This window comes from Gorilla gorilla, chromosome 2, assembly GCF_029281585.2.
Source record: "Gorilla gorilla gorilla isolate KB3781 chromosome 2, NHGRI_mGorGor1-v2.1_pri, whole genome shotgun sequence".
Lineage (NCBI taxonomy): Eukaryota > Metazoa > Chordata > Mammalia > Primates > Hominidae > Gorilla > Gorilla gorilla.
Genome location: NC_086017.1, coordinates 173723936 through 173745172, shown reverse-complemented (window position 1 = coordinate 173745172; position 21237 = coordinate 173723936). Strand labels below are relative to the sequence as shown.

Here is a 21237-nt window from a genome sequence, read left to right as displayed (position 1 = left end):
AAAAGCTAGATAATGTCTTTGGAGCCTCTTTCCAACTTCTTTATTGTGAAACTAGATTATATTTTAATATAGTTCTGCCAACAAAATGATAGTTCCTTAGCAGACTTCAGGAACAGGTTATTTAATACTTTTATGTAACAATCAGGTGTAAATTCTGAAACAGATGTTCCCAACATTTCTCTTCATGGTGTGTGACCAACCTTAAGCCAGAAATAGAAAATTTTAAATGCAGCAATACCTGGAATGGGAAATAATCCTCCTGCCAAATCTCCAATTATTTTCTGAGTAGTTTGAGAGCCTTAGAATAAAAAGAGAATAAGACCCAGGAAAAATCGATGTTGATGACCTTATATACAAAACAGGTACCTGCTTCCATCTAGACATTATATACCAAGGAAGAGAGCATTTTGGTAAAGATACCTGTAGAATTGTAAGCAGAAAACAACTTTGGGTAAACAATTGTCCATATACTGTGTTCAATAAGAAGCTGAAGGACAAATAAAATTAGGCAGCTGATTAATGAAGCTGTTAGTGAGAACCAAGTGCCCCGTTTCCTATTTTATCCTAAACACTCACAGAAAAAAAAAATTGCCTAAATATTAAATGAAAACCCTACACACTTTGATACATATAGACAGGGAATATCTACCTTAAACTCCTGACACTCTTACATAAATTGTGCCTCAGAGTCTGTTTCTAATAACCCACTTATATTCCCTGTCTCCTGGCCTATATCCTTTACAATTAGTGTCTCTTTACAACAAAAAGTAAACATCCACTTTCTTTTTTACAGAAAACAGAAGAATATACCAGGACAGTTACTTCTCAGGAGTTCATTGAAGTACTTTTCTAGTTTTTATAAGCCCTTAGCCAGAACTTTGAAGACTCTTCAATCTCCCTTAAATTCTATTCTTGTCCAAATATGCAAATGGCCTATTGGTATGTTCTTATATGAGGTGAGTATCTAAAACTGATTACAGCAATCTATCTGCTGTTTTAGCTCAGAAAGAATCTTAAAATTCCAAATTTACGTTTTACTATTATAAAAATAAATAAATTCTCTAGGGCATGATTTATACCTAGGAAGCAAAAATTCTTATACCATTTTCGTTCTCACACATTTCCATCCAACTTTTCTTTTACTACCAAAATAAGAGGAAATTCATAAGTGCTCTCCTATCTCTATGTAAAGCTGTTCATATTCCAGGTACATTTATCAAAAATCTGTTCACTGGAAACTTTATTTAGTCTTGCATTTTGAGATGCCATACTTTATGACAGGAACATGAAAATAATAGGCAGGACACAATAAAAAAGATGTTAACTAACCCCTAGGATATTTCTCCTCACAGGACAAACTCTGTTTGGATTGCATAACTCCTGTCATTCATTGCAGCTTGCTGAATATTGAGAAATAAGAGAAGACAGGTTCAGTGGCTCATATCTGTAATGGAGGCAGAGGCTAAGGGATAACTTGAGCCCAGGAGTTCAAGACCAGGCTGGAAAACATAGCAAGACCCAATCCCTACAAAAAAATTAAAAAATTAGCTAGCCATGATGGTGCATGCCTGTAGTCCCAGCAACTTGGGAAGCTGAAGTGAAAGGATTATTTGATCTTGGAAGATCGAGGCTGCTGTGAGCCATTATAAGACAATTGCACTCCAACCTGGATAACAGAGCAAGACTCTGTCTCGGTAAATATTAATTAATTGATAAATTGAAATGAAAAATTTAAGAAGGTAATATATTTCCTCATAGGAGAAATGCTTTTTAAATTTCATTATTATTATTATTTTTTAACATAGTCCATAATTTGGAATGTTGTGGAAATAACAGGATTTATTGATTTCAGCTGAATCTTCATTAAGACTGACCAACATATTAAAGATATTCAAGCACTACACTGCCTAAATCTATAAAGATAATGGCTCATACGAAAAAGAATAATAGAGAAGAAATGTCTTTGCTGATCATTACACCATGTAGGCAGCATTCACTGACCTTGTCCTATAATACTCCAAAATGCTTTTTGGAGAGTTTCAAAGAGCCCATTATGAAATGTCAACAATTTCTCCAGAATCTGGAAGGAGATATTTGGGAAAACATAATTGTAATCTCTAATCGCCACCAGCCTTTTTAGCACATTTGATAACACCACATAGCATCAAATGGAGTCTTACAAAAAAAGCCAAAAACAAACAAGCAAACAAAAAAACATTGCATCAAATTACTCACCATAGGCCAAAAAAAAAAAAAATCCACTTATTCAATCAACGTCACTGGGCAAACTTTACCAATATTACTAAGGCTATCTCTGGTGAATCTCTCATATATCACCAACATAATATTGTTAAACTGCAAGGGAATAACATGGAAAGAACCCAAGCTTCAGGATTCTTTTAAAAACCTCTAGATAGATTTCATAAAACTATGCCTGGGATAAAATTTTAATAAATTGTTTTCTTATTCTAAAGATGAATTGAAAACTTACCTTGCTGGACAGGTATGGTCATGGTGGAAGCAAAAATGTTGTTATATTTTGAGTTTTCATCCTAAGAAATTCCAACCTCTTATGCTAATGACAAGGGCAACCACTTTGTTGAGACAGCAGGAAAGAGCTTTGGGAGGCCTTGCCACTGGTAAAGACATTGTATTTTTTTTTCACCTCAATTTTCAGGAAGCTTACAGAAAACCAACAGAAATTTTAAATTTGTACTGTCAAACAGTCTGACACGACTGTGATACCTATGGACCTTATGATCTCCAACAACCATTGCTTCTCACATAAAACTAATCAGGAGTCATTCTGTGACATTCAGTATTTTTTTCCCCTAATTTTGAACTCCACATTCATTCAAGACGACATGACAAAGTATTGAGGGGACCTAGGAAATACACTGAGCCATAGGGCATTGAAATACAACCTGCCTTTCCTCAGTATACTTCCAGGTAGCCTCCACATGCTTGAAAACCTGGGGACTTCATCTTCTGGAAAAGACATAAAAAATATTTCTTGGGATCACATTAAAAAAAAAAAACTTATACTTTCAACTACTGGCATAGTAGTTACTCACCAAGAAATAAGGCCTTGGATTCATGAATTTCATCTGAGAAGACAAAAGATTTTCACTCGTCATCATCTATGTCTTTATACCAATGAGAGCTTTAAAACTATAGATTCTCAGAAAGTCCTCTGTAAACCTAAGACATTGGAAATTATAAGAGTTATCCCAAGAACATAACTCAGGCTAACCACAGAGTGAGGTACACATCTTCCACCTAAGACACTAGATCAAGACATTGTCTTTTCTGTTGTTGTTTCTTTCTGTATCATTTTACTTGTGTTTGGTTTTAGTTCTGTTCTGTGTTTTATTTCTTAGTGCAGTCATTCTACTCAGCCTTCTTTGGTGCTTACTTCTTGTCATGTAAATGAGGAAAATTTTTCTTTCATGCTAACCTTTTTCTTTTACTTATTTTTATAGATACCATTGGTTATTTTATGGTATGGTAGCACTAGTGGGCTACAAATGATCCACTGAATACTGAAATGCCCGGAAAAATACAGGTTTTTAAATATGCTTCCATTTCTCTTTAAAGACTCGTTAGTCTCTATACTGTTGTCAGAAAGATCCAAATACTCATTCTGAGACAAAGTATGGAAAAATGTCCTTCATGGCTTTTCTAAAGTCAAGATCATTATAGATGTGAAGAAGGCGGGCTTAATGTACTTCTTGAGGAGAAAAAGAAATCCTCTGCTCTCTTATGATTTTCGGCTGGGTGTAAAAATTAAACTGACATAAGACCAATTAATAGGAGAAATGCTCCTGTTTTATTAAATGTTTATACATATATGGGACCTTGAATACTCAAAGAAGTCACTAGAACAGAAAGCTAGTTAACCTCTTAGACAAAGAAATGTTAAATTTGTGATCAAATACAAGACAAAGGTGCTTGGGGCAATAAGTTTTTTTCACTCCTAGAAGTGACTAGGAGACAAATAATGGGGGTGGAGGGTAAAATTAGTTGAAGGTAAGAGTTATTTTGGTAAGTTTGTTTGTATAGATTCATTTCAGTGTTGATACCCAGTCTCTGGTGATAAGGATGTTCTCATTCTGGTATGGGGAGAATACCTTTCTCATGAGACATTTTATGGCCTCTTCTTAGGTAGAAAAGAATAGATTAGAGAGCCTTCCCTGCATCTGATGTTTCCCAAATGCCTTCAGCTCAAAATGACTAACATGCGAAAGTAGCACATTTGAAGTAGCATGCTCCTATCTCCTTCATACATTGTGATGTCATACACACAAAAGTAAACAATGGAGTGGGTACTACTGATGGCAAACACAGTTGCCTTCATATGGCTGTGCCATGAGGAAAGCTCAACAGGAGATACTGAGTCAAAGGACATGATATTTCCTTTCTTTTTCCCTCGTCTTTAGCTGGGGATATGGTTAGGGAGTAGGTGCATGGGTGGAAACTACTTTCTTTATATAATGCAAAATGGAAACAAAGTTGCTAAATAATTCAACTGCAACATTTTGGCAAGAAAATTATTCAAGTGTAGCTTCTAATTTTTAAATACTGCATTTGTGGAACTGAGTTACATTTGGTTTCCCAGAAAAATAACATATTACTCAGGTCTAGTGAGTACATGTTACCTTGCAGTATTGCCTCAAGTTTATCTCACAGGGCCAGTTAGAACTCACAGCCTCTTTGGGGATCCTTACAGATACAAACCATTAAGGCATGAAAGTGGAGAAATGTAGATGACTAATTATGGAAAAAGATGATATTCTAGATCAACAAGAACTTAACAAATGAGTGCTAAATCATTCCACCTTTTCACAAATAAAGGATTTTAAACTGCCATTTTCTGTCCCAGTGCTGCCTCAATTCAAGCTATGAAAGAAGTTCAAAAAGCTAGGAGGATTATTCATGTCATAAAAAAGAATTACCCAGTCACAGGCAATTCCAACAAAACAATTATTGACATACCTATTAGAACACTAGTCAAAAATGGGCAAGTAGCTGAATATAATAGAACCATCATCTATCTTTGTTAAGTCTTACAGGCAAGTTATTTTGCTGTCTTTGGTGAAGGATTTTGTACTTATAGTCCTAGAGGCATTTCTAAAACCTTTAAAGTTGTCAAATAAATTTTAGGTAGAAATACTAAAATTTGAAAAATAGATGACTTCTCAAACAGACTGACACCAAGGCAGGAAATTTATTCTAGGTTGCCTTAGACCTAGCTCATTGGTGGGGTTTGTGAAACAAAGGTGACTGGCTCAGAAGGGTCCTCCGGTTTTTAATAATTATGCTCTTGTTAATTTCTATGATCATTGTCATGTATACTGGTGTGATCTCTAGAATCCTAAATATTGTAATATAGCTGTTGTTTTGCCAACTAACCCAATAAATAATTATGTAATAACAATGAAATAATCTGATCCTCATATAGATTAAAATGACTATAACTTAAAACTTGATATGCTATCACAACACACCAAACCACAATGCAAATCTGGATTGATCATGCTTCCAGACAATAATGATCTGTACAACAGCTCTAGGTGTATTTTGGTTATTAAAAACAATGTATATGTCTTTTCCTTGCCTATGTTTCATTTTCCTCCTGACATATGTTCATATTAAGAGCACATTTACTATAAAGCTATTGTAGCTCTGCAATATGGTGTGTAATCAACTTTTTGTTTTGATTGGTCTTTAAAGGTATTCATCATGTTAGTAATCTTTTGAAAGAACCATATTTAGCTTTTTTTTCTACTTTATTCGTTTGTTACTGTGCTCATCTTTATTTTTTCCATATGCCTTTTTTGGTTTCATTTTTTTCCATATTTTCTCACAAAATATGGAAAAACATGTTATGTGTTTTTAATATTAAAAATTTTATGTTCAGGCTTTTGTATTTTAACATAATTTATCAGAAAATATATATAATTTACCTTTACCTTATATGAATATGGATTTTGATAGTAATGTTAGGTTATGATTTTTCTTTTAACATTTAAAATGTGTTTCCTTTGACTGTTAACATAAGTGGTTTCTGTTGAAAAGTAAACCATTTTATTATTGTTTTTGTTAAAGTTGCTTGTCATTTTATCCTTGCTACTATAAGGATTTTACATTAATTTTTTGTCTTAGGAAGTTTGACTATGGTATATCTATGCGTGGTTTTCTTTGTATTTTTCCTTTATGGAGACTCCCAAGCTAGATTCTGTGGTTTAAAGTTTTTCTTCAGTTCTGGAAAATCATTAGACATTACCTTTTTGAATATCTATTTTGCCTCAACATCACTTTCATTCTAGCATTCCATTTAGACTTAGAGCTTTTGCTGGTATTCCACAGCTCTCTTATGCTTATTTCTTCATTTTGTAGTTTTTCAGACTAACAGTCCTATATTCTGCCGTTAAACATATCCAATAATTTCTTGATCTCAGATATTCTTCAAATTCTAGAATAATTAGGTTCTAATTATTTGTTTAAACTCTTTAATTCTGCATATCTTTAGTTTATATTCCTTTCATATCCTTGAATAAAGTTATAATCATTAAAGTACATGGTTAATAACAACTATATTGAAATAACGTGGGGTTTATTTTTATTTTTTCCTGATTTGAAGATTTCTTCTACATTTTCATATGCTTCATTTTTTGTTTCACTGTTTCTTTTAATTTTTATGGTAACCTTACAAATAAAGGTTGTAAGGATACATGAAAAATTTAATGCATAAACTTCTGAATAAAATGGATTCTGCCAAGATCTTATGAAAATAAACCTGCCATATCTCTCTTTAAAAATTCAGAAAATGCACATACTTTTAAAAGGAAAATAAATAATCCAAACTGGGATGGCTACACTTCAATTGCTAAGAACTTTTGAATTCTAAAGTTATGCATTTTATTTTATTTAGATTTCTATTTATATCTTTTAACATTCAGACAGTAGAACAAACGAATAATTTCATATACACTTTGCCCAGGTTCAGCAATTTCTAGTATGCCCATTTACTCCTTAATAGTTTATGTGTATTTCCTAAAAACAAAGTATTTTATTTAAGTAACAATGCTATAGTTATCATGTTTAGAGAATGTAACATTGGCACAACACTTTAGCCTGAAGTATATATTAAAATTTCATCAAATTTTACAACAATTTCCAATTTTATTTGCTTTACCCAAAAGGATTCAATCAAGACAAAGGCTTGCCATTGTTTGCCATGCTCATTTGGTCTCATTTAATCTGGAAACTTTCCTGAGTCTTGTCATGTCTTCTGGGGCTTCAGTAATAACAGTTATTTCAATTTGACTTCAGTTGTTTTCTGTTTTTCTTCCTCATTATTTGGTTCAAGATACGTATTTCTGGCTACAACAAAATAAAATTTATTATTCCTTCACAGAGTATCGCATGATACCTGTTTTTCCATTATCGTTTATTTTAATTTCAACCATTTTGAGGAAATCTTGCCTGCTTTTGCTACGCTATATTTATGCTATTAATTTTTGAATTTATTAAGTAACTTGTGCAGAAACAAATAAGACTCTGTATATATTCTGTTTAAAATAGTTCTAAAACTCTAATGTACACTAAAGTACATTAGATAAAACTGTTTCCAGTATATTCTGCAGAAATTTTCTAATCAGTGGTCAGGACACTAAAATCAGGCTCTTGGCATAACTTAAAAGTGAATGTAAGTAATTAACCACAAAAGAAAAGTGGCTCAATTATTTTAAAGATAAAGTGGTAAAATTTGACTTACTGGTTTATTTAATACATTACAGATAGTTGTTTGCAAGTCCCACAGTTTGGATCACAAAAATATGTTTGGGAATTTAATGCAATTTCAGAGTATTAACCAGACTTTTTAATTTGTCACGTTTCATTTATATTTTAGCAATAGTAAAGTCACTCTGCATGCTCGGTAAGAACAGCAACAAAAATGCTTTAGTACCTCATTATCTGTGAAGTAATTTGTTTCAAGGAGCCATATTCTTTTAACTTTTCTATATAATATGCAGCAATATTATTTCCAGTTTAGAGCAATTATATTTTTTGCATGAATACATTGAAAGTGTCGTAGATGGAAGACAAGTAAAGCATTTTGTTATTTATATGATTAGAAACACAGCTACCGAAAATTTGTGCTCAATTTAAATATGTGGGAAAAAGTAAACCTATACCCCTTTATAAAGCCCGGTTTTATAATTCACTAGTATTTAGTGAATGCAAAGTAATTTACAAATATATTTACTCAGACATCATCTTGGTAGAAATAACATTTAAGTAGGCTTTGCTAAGAAATAAGAAGTGGCCAGGTGCAGTGGCTCACGCCTGTAATGACAGCACTATGGGGGGCTGACGCAGGCGATTCATTAGGTCAGGAATTCTAGACCAGCCTGGGCAACATAGTGAAACCCTGTCTCTATTAAAAATACAAAAATTAGCCAGGCATAGTGGTACATGCCTGTAGTCTCAGCTACTGGGGAGGCCTAGGCAAGAACCAGAACCCAATTCTGGGTTCAAGAATTGGTTGAACCTGGAAGGGGAGGTTGCAGTGAGCCGAGATTGTGCCACTGCACTCCAGCCTGGACAACAGAGCAAGACTCTGTATCAAACAAAACAAAACAAAACAAAACAGTAACAGTTTGTGATTAATATATCATTTAAGTGATAAAGAGCATATATTTGAAAGTTTACTCCAGAAAACAAACTTTCTCCTTCTACCTTCTGTGTGTTTTTTTCATATCTGTTCCTTAGGGTACTAATTTGGGTTTCTGCAGTATCTTGTATATTTTGCAGACTCTCAAGCAATGTAATATTTAGAAAAATAATTAGTTTGCTTAAGTTGATTTCTTATTACTGCTGGTTTTATTTTTCATTTCTCCCATTCAACTAAGACTTATAGAATCAGACAGTAAATATACAAAATAATATAGAGATATTTTCTTGGAGAAAGAACATCGTACAAAATATAGCACAAATTATTTTAGTTTTGGAATAGAAATATGAACTAAAAAATACACATTTTTTTCAAATCATGTGTGAGCAAAGTATAGTAGAAGTCTTAGACTGGATTCCTCAAATATCAGAGCCTCAGTCAAAGCCTGAGGTGTTATGTAAGTAGGTAATAACAGGAAATAGAAGTGAGGCTGATAAGGAAGCAGAATTCACTCAAAGTGCCTTTTTTTTTTTTTTTTTTGAGACAAGGTCTTCCTGTGTTGCCCAGGCTATAGTGCAGTGGTGGATCAAGGCTCACTGCAGCCTCCACATCCTGGGCTCAAGTAATCCTGCCATCTCAGCCTCCCAAGTAGCTGGGACTAACACTATGTGCTACCACATCTAGCTATATTGGCCAGACTAGTCTTGTACTCCTGAACTCAAGCAATCTTCCAAATCCTCCCACCTTGGCTTCCCAAAGTGCTGGATTATATGTGTGAGCCACTGAGCCTGGCCTAACCTGATCAGGTGCAATTGATTGTTCTATTTTATGGGATCATCTTTTGACAAATGATATTCATGTAAACTGTTTTAAAATTCAGTCCATCTAGATAAAAATAGAGAATTTATATATGGCTATTATTTCACATTTGTTAAACATTGGCCCCAAAGTTTATTAATTCTGCAGCATTTCTGGGTGGCCTTGTATGTTAAGCTCTCATTAAGTAAGCTGGACCCCACATCTTGCTGATTATTGTGGTAATCAAAAACAACAACAACAACAACAAAAACAAACAAAAAAAACTGAGGGCAAGGAGATCTAGAATAGCTCATTAAGAAATGTTTGATACAATAGGCACAATTAATAAATAAGAAAAAATATATTTCTGTGTGAATTTTAAGGAAAATAAAAAGCATCTCATATAAACCTGGGAAGATGCAATTAGTTCGCAAAATCAAGACAGCGACAAAAGTTGAATGATATCTCACAGACTGTTAAGAGTAAGGACAAAGTGAATATTTCTGACACTGGAGTAAGGAAAGGTTTTTATATAACAAATGCAAAAGCACTATATATTTTAAAAAGACAGATAAAAGTGTCTACACTAAACTTGAGGACTTCTAGTAAAAAAAAAAATCATTAAAAATGAAAGCAAACCCTAAACTTGGGAAAGACATATAAAACTTATTTTTCTAAGAAAGATTAATATATAATGGATCATATTCTTTCTTTTTTTGTAGATTTTATTTAGTTTTCATTTCTTATTCTTTTTTGTTCTTATTAAATGGATATTATCTCTTAAATTATAATATGGGGCATTTTCACAAGCCTTTTTTTTAAACCACCTGGTATTAAATATATGCTTATTTTTAAATAGGGAACTTATTTTTCACACTGTTCTATCAATTTAATTCAGAAAAAACCACACATTTTATTTAAAAACTTTTCTGTTTGTTTTTGTTTTCTCATTTTATATGACACATAGACAGATAGCACATATGTGTATATATATGTTTGGATCCTAGAGTAGGCAAATGAGAATAAACTTACCAGACCATATCAATCAAACTATCTACATTTTTGATAATTAAAAAATAATAAAGCCAAAAGAAGAGTATGTAGTGACAAAAAAAAGAAACCTAATTTATGGAAAATAATGAAGTGGAAAGTTCAAAAGTGATAGGTCACATTGTCTTTAAATATGTGACTTATGTCCACCAATTTCTCCCTCTTACTTAGTAATACATTTTTGTAGTTGCTTAGCCCTTTATAAAGTGGTTTTCTACAAATAGTATCATTTTTAACTTGATTTACTGCTAACCAAATACTTAATGATTGCATTAGTCTGTTTTCACACTGCTGATAAAGACATACCCAAGACTGGGCAATTTACAAAAGAAAGAGGTTTAATACAGTTCCACATAGCTGGAGAGGCTTCACAATCATGGCAGAAGGCAAGGAGGAGCAAGTCACATCTTACATGGATGGTGGCAGGCAAGAGAAAATGAGGAAGAAGCAAAAGCAGAAACCCCTGCTAAACCCGTTAGATCTCATGAGACTTCCTATCACTAGTATAGCATGGGAAACACCTACCCCCATTATTCAATTACCTCCCCCTGGGTCTCTCCCACAACAAGTAAGAATTCTGGGAGATACAATTCAAGTTGAGATTTGGATGGGGACACAGCCAAACCATATCATTCTACCTCTGGCCCCACCAAATCTCATGTCCCCACATTTCAAAACCAATCATGTTTTCCCAACAGTCCTCCAAAGTCTTAACTCATTTCAGTATTAACCCAAATGTCCACAGTCCAAAGTCTCATCTGAGGCAAGGCAAGTCCTTCCTGCCAATTAGCCTGAAAAATCAAAAACAAGCTAGTTCCTTCCTAGATACAATGGGGGTACAGGTACGGGGTAAATACACCCATTCCAAATGGGAGAAATTGGCCAAAACAAGGGCGTTACAGGGCACTTGCAAGTTTGAAATCCAGCAAGGCAGTCAAATTTTAAAGCTCCAAAATGATCTCCTTCGATTCCAGGTCTCGCATCCAGATCACGCTGATGCAAGAAGTAGGTTCTCATGGTCTTGGACAGCTTCACCCCGGCAGGGTACAGCCTCCCTCCCAGCTTCTTTCATGGGCTGCTGTTGAGTGTCTGTGGCTTTTCCAGGCACACAGTGCAAGCTGTTGGTGGATCTAACATTCTAGGGTCTGGAGGATGGTGGCACTCTTCTCACAGCTCCACTAGGCAGTGCCCCATTAAGGACTCTGTGTGGGGGCTCCAATTCCCTTCTGCACTGTCCTAGCAGGGGTTCTCCAAGAGGGCACCAGCTGGGCAGCAAAATGTTGCCTGGGCATCCAGGCATTTCCATACATCTTCTGAAATCTAAGTGGAGGTTCCCAAATCTCAATTCCTGACTTCCGATCACCCAAAAGGCTCAACACCATGTGGAAGCTGCCAAGGCTTGGGGCTTCCACCCTCTGAAGCCACAACCTGAGCTGTACAATGGCTCCTTTCAGCAATGCTAGAGCAGCTGAAACACAGGGCACCAAGTCCCTAGGCTGCACACAGCATGGGGACCCTGAGTCAGGCCCATGAAACCATTTTTTCCTCCTGTTCCTCCAGGCCTGTGATGGGAGGGGCTGCCATGAAGGTCTCTGATATGGCCTGGAGACATTTTCCCCATGGTCTTTGGGATTACCATTAGGCTCTTTACTACTTATGCAAATTTCTGTAGCTGGCTTGGATATCTCCACAGAAAATGGGGTTTTCTTTCCTATTGCCATCAGGCTGCAAATTTTTCAAACTTTTGTGCTCTGCTTCGCTTTTAAACTGAATGCCTTTAACAGTACCCAAGTCACCCCTTGAATGCTTTGCTACTTAGAAATTTCTTCCACCAGATATCCCAAATCATCTCTCTCAAATTCAAAGTTGCACAAATCCCTAGGGCAGGGACCAAATGCTGCCAGTCTCTTTGCTAAAACATAACAAGAGTCACCTTTACTTCATTTCCCAACAAGTTTCTCATCTCCATCTGAGACCACCTCAGCCTGGACCTTATTGTCCATATCACCATCAGTATTTTGGGCATAGCTACTCAACAAGTCTCTAGGAAGTTCCAAACTTTTCCACATTTGCCTGTCTTCTTCTGAGGCCTCCAAACTGTTCCAACCTCTGCCTGTTACCCAGTTCCAAAGTCGTTTCCACATTTTAAGGTATCTTTTCAGCAATGCCTCACTCTATTCATACCAGTTGACTTTATTAATCTGTTTTCACACTGCTGATAAAGACATACCCAAGATTGAGCAATTTACAAAAGAAAGTTTATTGGACTTCGAGTTCCACATGGCTGGGGAGGCTTCACAATCATGGCAGAAGGCAAGGAAGAGCAAGTCCCATCTTGCATGATGGTGTCAGGCAAACAGAAAATGAGGAGGAAGCAAAAGTGGAAACCCCTGCTAAACCTGTCATATCTCATGAGACTTATTTACTATCATGAGAACAGCATGGGAAAGACCTGCCCCCATGATTCAATTACTTCTCCCTTGGTCCCTTCCACAGCAACATGTGGGGATTCTGGGAGGTAAAATTCAAGTTGAGATTTGGATGGGGACACAGCCAAACCTTATCAATGATGAAATAAAACATAACTTTCAAGTGGACATGTAAATATACAAAGTAAAATATTTCATAAATGAAATAACTTTCCTTAAGTCATATTATTGGCAAAATCATGAGCTGTTGCTAGGGGCTAGTTATAATCTTGCATCATAATTAAGACAGATTGAAACAGAGGGGATTAAAGTTTAAACACCCTCAAAAAAATTTTGACTCAATCATTTTGCATAAGCTTATTTGCCAAAGTAATATTTCCTGTATGACTAATAAAGTCTAATAGAAAGGTTGACCCTTTGGTCATAATACATTAATTATTTAAAGTAATTGTTTTAACACTTGATAAAATATTATATTAAGTAGTGATGACTACTTTTAAAATTTCCAGTTACTCTCTCTAAATGAATTCATTTCTTAGAATTTAAAACTTATAACATGAATGAATATGGTTTAACATGCTATTATTAGGTATAAGCTAACTAGAAAAAAGACAGGAGAGAAGAGATATGAGAAAATAATATACAACCCATATTTAATTTACTAAAATAATTTTTAATTAAAGTTTAAAAATTTTTTAATATATCCAATTCTGCCTTTACTGATCAAAACATTATAAATGGTGAAAGTGCTATCTGATTCAAATAGGTGACTAGCCAGTGACTCTGTATCGTATCAAAAGAAATTTCAACTTAAAAGGCTGTGAGCTGGGGTGTTCTGCTCCAATGCTCAAAAATAGATGTGAAAAAACATAGACAAAATAAGTGTGCACATAACCAATGAGCATTAAAATTAATGATTGTAGAAAGCTGAGGCACAGATTAAAAATGTTTTACTCTTAGACATATATAGAAATGTTTAATTGGTAAAATCAATGTCTTTGAAGTAATTTACTGAGAATAGGTAGTCATTCGTAACCGTAATTATTCTGAAGTAGATGGTAAAATGTATTTAATTTAAATCATGATATTATCATTGAGATAAGTGTGTATTCATGCTCCAATCCTAAAGCAATTCTTTTAGCTGTATTAGCTCTGGAATTTTAGCAAGAACAAAAATAGCATAGTCAACTTAACGCTCTAAGTTTGTGAACTTTTGTAAGATGAATGCCCCTAAATGAAAAGGTGTGCATGCCCAAATGAGCATATTGAATACAAAGCAATTTAACACAATGAAATTGTTCTCAGATGATGACTTCTCTATGAATTAATTTTTCCAGCAGTTGAATTAAGTTATTAAAGATAATACTACAGTTAAGATCATTACATGTTATTTAACTTTTGTCAGCATTTCAAATTTATTAGACATTTACAAATTAACTATCAAGGGAAATATAATAAAATAAGAGAGATCTAATAATATGTATTTGAGATTGATATTTAAAACAGAATTACATTTTAACCACATTATGTATTGTTATTGATTTTATTATTGTTATTTTTTGAGATGGAGTCTCGCTGTGTCACCCAGGCTGGAGTGCAGTGGCCCAGTCTCAGCTCACTGCAACTTCTGCCCCCTGGGTTCAAGAAATTCTCTGCCTCAGCCTCTTGAGTAGCTGGGATTACAGGTGCCTGCCACCATGCCTGGCTAATTTTTTATTTTATTTTATTTTTAGTAGAGATGAGGTTTCACCATGTTGGCCAAGCTGGTCTTGAATTCCTGACCTTGTGATCCACCCGCCTCGGCCTTCCAAAGTGTTGGGTTTACAGACGTGATATTATTATTATTATTAACAAGGAGCTATAGGCCAAGAATGTTCTAACAATATAGAGGAAACCTTTTAAGTGAGCTGTTAAAATAACTGTCAAATTCATAAATACTAAAAAACAACATATAATTGGGACAAAATTTAATTTCTCTGAAATGAAATAATTTTTCTTAGAAATCATTAAGAGATCTGTGTAAGTCTTTCAACAGAAACTATAATTTTGAAGTAAAAACTTTTATATTTTTATTTTTTAGAGTAAGATTAACTATAAATTTTTCTTATGAAATGAATAAATCTTCATTTTGACAAAAAATTTAAATAAGCTCAAATTTTGTAATAAATTTATGGACATCTGTATTTTGTTTACATGATATGATGTCACTCCTGTCAGTCTTTTTAGTGTGTCTAGATATTTGTCTTTTGCATGTAATTTCTCTATACTATAAAAAAAATTTAATCATTCAGCAAATAATTTACCGAGTACCTACTCCATGTAAGGCAAAATTTTGTGTAAGCCACTGAAGCGACTGCCATAAATATAACAAATACAAATCCTGGACCTCCAGGACCCATTTTAGTTTGGTTGGAAGTGGGGATAGGATCAAATAGGATCAAAGTGAGTCGCCACTTGAACATGTGCCATGCTCATCTTGGGCATATTTTGGTTTATCAACAAAAATATATAGGCAGAAGATAGAGTACTGAGGTAGGAGGTGGGGCTTGACTCCAGAGGTGGGACTGGGACACCAGACCAAATTGAGGACTAGCTAAAACAGGGACAGGGTGGAGGCAGCTTTCCATAAGATGTGCCCAGCAGTGTACCATGGCAGTTTACCATTGCCATGGCAACACCTGGAAGTTACTACGTCTTTCCATGTCAACCACCCGACAACCCAGAAGTTACCACCTCTTTTCTAGAAATCTCTACATAGTCCACCATTCAATTTTCATATAATTAAAATTGGGTATTAATATGACTGCAGAAATGCCTCAGAGCTGCTACTGTGGGCACACTATTTCTGGTGTAGCCCTGCTCCGCAAACAGCAGTACCTCTGCTGCTGCTGTACACTGCCACTTCAATAAAAGTTGCTAACACCATCAGCTGGCCTTTGAATTCTTTTCTGGGCAAAGCCAAAATCCCTTCCAAGGCTAAGCCCCAGTGTTGAGGCTCAACTGCTCTGCACCATTACCACTACCCTAACTGTTGTTTACAGTTGTGTACTGGATTTGAATATGTATCTCACTGTGTTTCAGGCAACACATCCTTTACATTCATTAGGGAGGCTGAGGTACTGAATTTGGGTAGCTGAGTTTCAGCTCCAGGCCTTATATGGGTTTGAGGTTTTTACTTATGTCTCAAGATTCACATTGTAATCTCATTACCAAGTCTTGTGTAATTTCACTTGGCCACGTGGCATCACTCACCATTTATCCTTTTGTATTTATATTTAATTTTTTATTTCCAACACCTGAAGATCTAGTGTGTCTTGCCAATCATAAATTATAATCCCCAAATGGGGGCAGTTTTGCTGTTAATTTCACACATCTCTGAAAATGACTCAAAAATATTTTTTTAAAAGCCTTAAATTTGGAAAGAAAAGGAAGTTGATTTTAGTTGTATACTTTATTGCTGTAGTTACATAAACTTTTCAATAAGTACAAATAAACCAGGGAAAAGCAGTGACAGAATTCTTAAAATTATTGTTTTATTTAATTTTGTTAATAAGAAAAATCTCAGACTTCAAAGAGAAGCATGAAAACTCTTTATTACACAAAAGCATAAAACGTGTATTGTTTCTTTTTATCACTCTAATGTCTCAATACCAAAGCACCAAATAGTATCTGTGAAATATCAGCATAGCAGTAACAATACTGGTAATGCAATTTCAGTTTTAATTGTTACCATTATAAAAATGAGACAAAATTAGAACTTTATAAAAACATTACCTAGCATTCTCTTATCAATTCAGCAAATGGCTTCATTTTATATCATATTAGTAAAATACAACCAAGTTCAACAAGCCAACCATTTCACTTTCTCACATTAAATTTTTGGTTTATTTTATCTTATTGCTATCTCATCTCAGTAGCTCACACTCAAAGCCTAACGGTCTGTAGCAAACCTCAGCCTCAAAAATCAGAATTAGGTGAATGTTATGTTAAATAATATCCCATTTAAAAAGGCTCACATGGCCTTATTATCTAGTCTTCTAATTTCAAAATATTATTTCTTTACAAAATCTGATACTTCTCTATCAAATATCACTAATTGTCAGATATCATGTACTATGAAATTTCTTCTCCCCAAATGTTTTTAAATACAATTCACTAACATCTTGATTGTTCCTTCTTGCTATCTTTTAAATTCATTCCTCTCTTTATATGCTGAAAACATTCTCAGGCTTAATTACTGGAAGCCTCTATAAAGGCAGATGTCTGATCAAAATCTCAGACTTCTTATGTGACCCCAAATGTGGGTAAAGGAATAAAAGTTTCTTGGAAATAATAATAAAACGTGCTGGTTTCTGTTCATCTCATTTTCTAAATGTCGCTAAGGAGGGCAGCTATTAACCTGTCTGAAATAAAATGTGAAGTGAGACATACTTATCAGAGAAAGAATCAGAGAGTGCATTAATCTAGTAACAGAAAACATCCACTGGAATATTTGGCAGAAATGTAATGAGTCATGCAAGCAAATTGAGGACAATATACACAATCATCACGTTGATATGGAGGAGCAATCAAACAAGAAGATGTAATGATTTGCTTTCTTGCTACCAGAAGTACAGTGTGAGATGAGCTGAAAACAATGAAATAGTTTACTAAAATAGCATTATGCTCTGATCCCCACTCTACTTCCTGATTATAAAGTAAAAATAAATATAAGTAAATTAATAATTATAATTTAGAAGCTGACGGTGTAAAACTTTTGCAATATATTATGAGAAAGTCCAGAGAAGAGTCTTGATGTGTATCTACTGATAAAACTAAATTAGAAGAATATGTGTATTAAAACATTAACTTGAATGTGCATGTTTAAGAATCTCTTGGGAGATACTGACCTATTTTATCTGCCTCTGGTCTAGTCAAGAGAAATAGTAAAGTAAAGTTCCTTGAACGTATATTTCTTCACTTAACCTGCTGATTACATTGTTGTATGGAAAGGAGCATGAACAAAACAGAGTGGGTGCATACATTCATAAGGAATACATTCATCTGCCTTCTGCAATTAAAAAAACTACTGACAGTAGGATTTGTTTGTATCATGAAGTGCACAACTAGCATGGTGACTCAAAGTTGTTTTCAGAAATTCAGTCTGTTTCTATCTTTTCACTTTCACACTTTAAGGCTGAGTTTTTTACCATGGGCTTATGATTTTGTGGTAATATATTTCCTTTTTCTAACCAGGCAGGAAGAAGCAAGAAGGAAGAAAATGCCATCGTTGTCATCTTGTGTCTGGAATTGGTGGGTTCTTGGTCTCACTGACTTCAAGAATGAAGCTGTGGACCCTCGCGGTGAGTGTTACAGTTCTTAAAGGCGGTGTCTCCAGAGTTTGTTCCTTCTGATGTTTGTATGTGTTTGGAGTTTCTTCCTTCTGGTGGAGTTCACGGTCTCGCTGGCTCAGGAGTGAAGCTTGGACCTTTGTGGTGAGTGTTACAGCTCTTAAGGCAGCGTGTCTGGAGTTGTTCATTCCTCCTGGTGGGTTCGTGGTCTCACTGGCTTTAGGAGTGAAGCTGCAGACCTTTGCGGTGAGTGTTACAGCTCATAAAGGCAGTGTGGACCCAAAGAGTGAGCAGCAGCAAGATTTATGGCAAAGAGTGAAAGAACAAAGCTTCCACAGTGTGGAAGGGGACCCCAGCGGGTTGCCACTGCTGGCTCGGGCAGCCTGCTTTTATTCTCTTATCTGGCCCCACCCACATCCTCTGATTGGTTCATTTTACAGAGAGCCGAGTGGTCTGTTTTCACAGGGTGCTGATTGATGCGTTTACAATCTCTGAGCTAGACACAAAGGTTCTCCACATCCCCGTTAGATTAGCTAGATACAGAGTGTCGACACAAAGGTTCTCCAAGTCCCCACCAGTGTAGCTAGATACAGAGTGTCAATTGGTGCATTCACAAACCCAGAGCTAGACACAGGGTGCTGATTGGTGTGTTTACAAACCATGAGCTAGATATACAGTGCCGATTGGTGTATTTACAATCCCTTAGCTAGACACAAAGGTTCTCCAAGTCCCCACCAGAGTCAGGAGCCCAGCTGGCTTCACCCAGTTGATCCCGTACCTGGGCCACAGGTGGAGCTGCCTGCCAGTCCCGCGCTGTGCGCCCGCACTCCTCAGCCCTTGGGTGGTCGATGGGACCAGGTGCCGTGGAGCAGGGGGCGGTGCTTGTCAGGGAGACTGAGGCCATGCAGAAACCCACGGTGGGGGGAGGAGACTCAGGCATGGCAGGCTGCAGGTCCTAAGCCCTGCCCCGCGGGGAGGCAGCTAAGGCCCAGTGAGAAATTCAGTGCAGCGCCGCTGGCACTGCTGGGGGACCCAGCACACCCTCTGCAGCCACTGGCCCAGGTGCTAAGCCCCTCATTGCCTGGGGCTGGCAGAGCCGGCCAGCCACTCCGAGTGCGGGGCAGCCAAGCCCACGCCCAGCTGGAAATCCAGCTGGCCCACAAGCACCACATGCAGCCCTGGTTCCCGCTCACACCTCTCCCTCCACACCTCCCTGCAAGCTGAGGGAGCCAGCTCTGACCTTGGCCAGCCCAGAAAGGGGCTCCCACAGTGCAGCGGTGGGCTGAAGGGCTCCTCAAGTGCCACCAAAGTGGGAGCCCAGGCAGAGGAGGTGCCAAGAGTGAGCAAGGGCTGCAAGGGCTGCCAGCGCGCTGTCACCTCTCAATCTGTAATGGGAACGTAAGCTGAAATGACCATCTGATTATGTCCCATTGGTACTAATAGTGTTTCATGATCTCATATATTTTACATAGCACATTGCTACCTATGATGGTTAATAATGTCAACTTGCTTGGATTGAAGGATGCAAAGTATTAATCCTAGGTGTGTCTGTGAGGGTGCTGCCAAAAGAAGTTAACATTTAAGTCAGTGGGCTGGGAAAGAAAGACCCACCCTTAGTTGGGGTGGGCACAATCGAATCAGTTGCCAACATGGCCAGAATAAAAAGCAGGCAGAAGAACATGAAAAGACTAAACTGGCTAAGCCTGCAAGCCTATATCTTTCTCCTGTGCTGGATGCTTCCTGCCCTCGAACATCAGACTCCAAGATCTTCAGCTTTGGGACTCATACTGGCTTCCTTGATTCCGAGTTTGCAGATGGCCTATTGTGGGGCCTTGTGATTGTGTGAGTTAATAATTCTTAATCAACTCATATATATATATATCCTCACATATATAGAATACATATATATATATCCTCACATATATAGGATATATATATCCTCACATATATAGGATATATATATATATCCTCACATATATAGGATATATATATATATATATCCTCACATATATAGGATATATATATCCTCCTCACATATATAGGATATATATATATCCTCACATATATATAGGATACATATATATGATATATATATCCTATTAATTCTATCCCTCCAGAGAACCTTGACTAATACAGATTTTGATACCAGGAGTAGTTCTAGAGGAACAGTATATTAAGAATGGAGTTCTTGTGTTGGTTTTGGGAGTTCTGGAGCTGGCTGCTTAATATGATTAGACCCCAAAATGTTCAGGACTCTACTTCTAATAGTATGGAGAACACTAATAGTCCTTGGCATAAACTGTTTAGAGAGTTATGCAAAATAATGCATTTGACACTCCTGATTCACTGCTCCTGAGAGGCAAGGAGTTTAGTGACTCTATACATAATACTTTTGACTATATGTAAAAAATGAAGAAACATAATGAAGTTGGTTGGTTGTGCCTAAGTTCACTGGACAAAGTGATGAAAGGAAATGATAAACTCAGGGATTCTAATTCCCAGCTTCAGAAACAGATACTGAGCCTCAAATCTGCTAAGTTTGCCCTGAGTGAGGGTCATACCTCCTGTAGAGAAAGAGCTGAAATTGTGGAAAAACAAACACAAGCTCTTATCGCGTGAGTGGCTGACCTGCAATGAAAGGTGCATGCACAGCCTCCCCAAGTGTCTACTGTTAAAGTGAGGGCATTGACTGGAAAAAAAAATGGGACCCTACAACTTGGAATGGGGAGGTGTGGGAGGACCCTGGTGAAGCTGGGGAAGCTGAGCTTGTAAACACTGAGGAACCTTTTTTTTTCCCAGAAGAAACAGCTTCCTCATCCCCAGTATTGGCAACATCCCCTCCCTGACCCATGCTGCCATCAGCCTTCCCACCTTTGTCTGAGGAGATAAACTCTGTGCTGCCTGAGGCAACAGTGATGGCCTCCCGTGAGGCAGTTGCCAGGCAAGATAA

General features: G+C 36.4%; 1 long non-coding RNA gene across 1 annotated transcript; it reads right to left on the bottom strand.

Moving 5' to 3' along the window:
- Window positions 1-2928: 2928 nt before the first annotated feature.
- LOC134758018 (uncharacterized) lies at window positions 2929-4219 on the bottom strand. Its single transcript, XR_010132707.1, has 3 exons — window positions 4131-4219; window positions 3075-3107; window positions 2929-2988 (listed from the first exon to the last, which is right to left on the bottom strand). It is a non-coding gene; the product is annotated as an uncharacterized lncRNA (long non-coding RNA).
- Between the last annotated feature and the right edge of the window lie 17018 nt (window positions 4220-21237).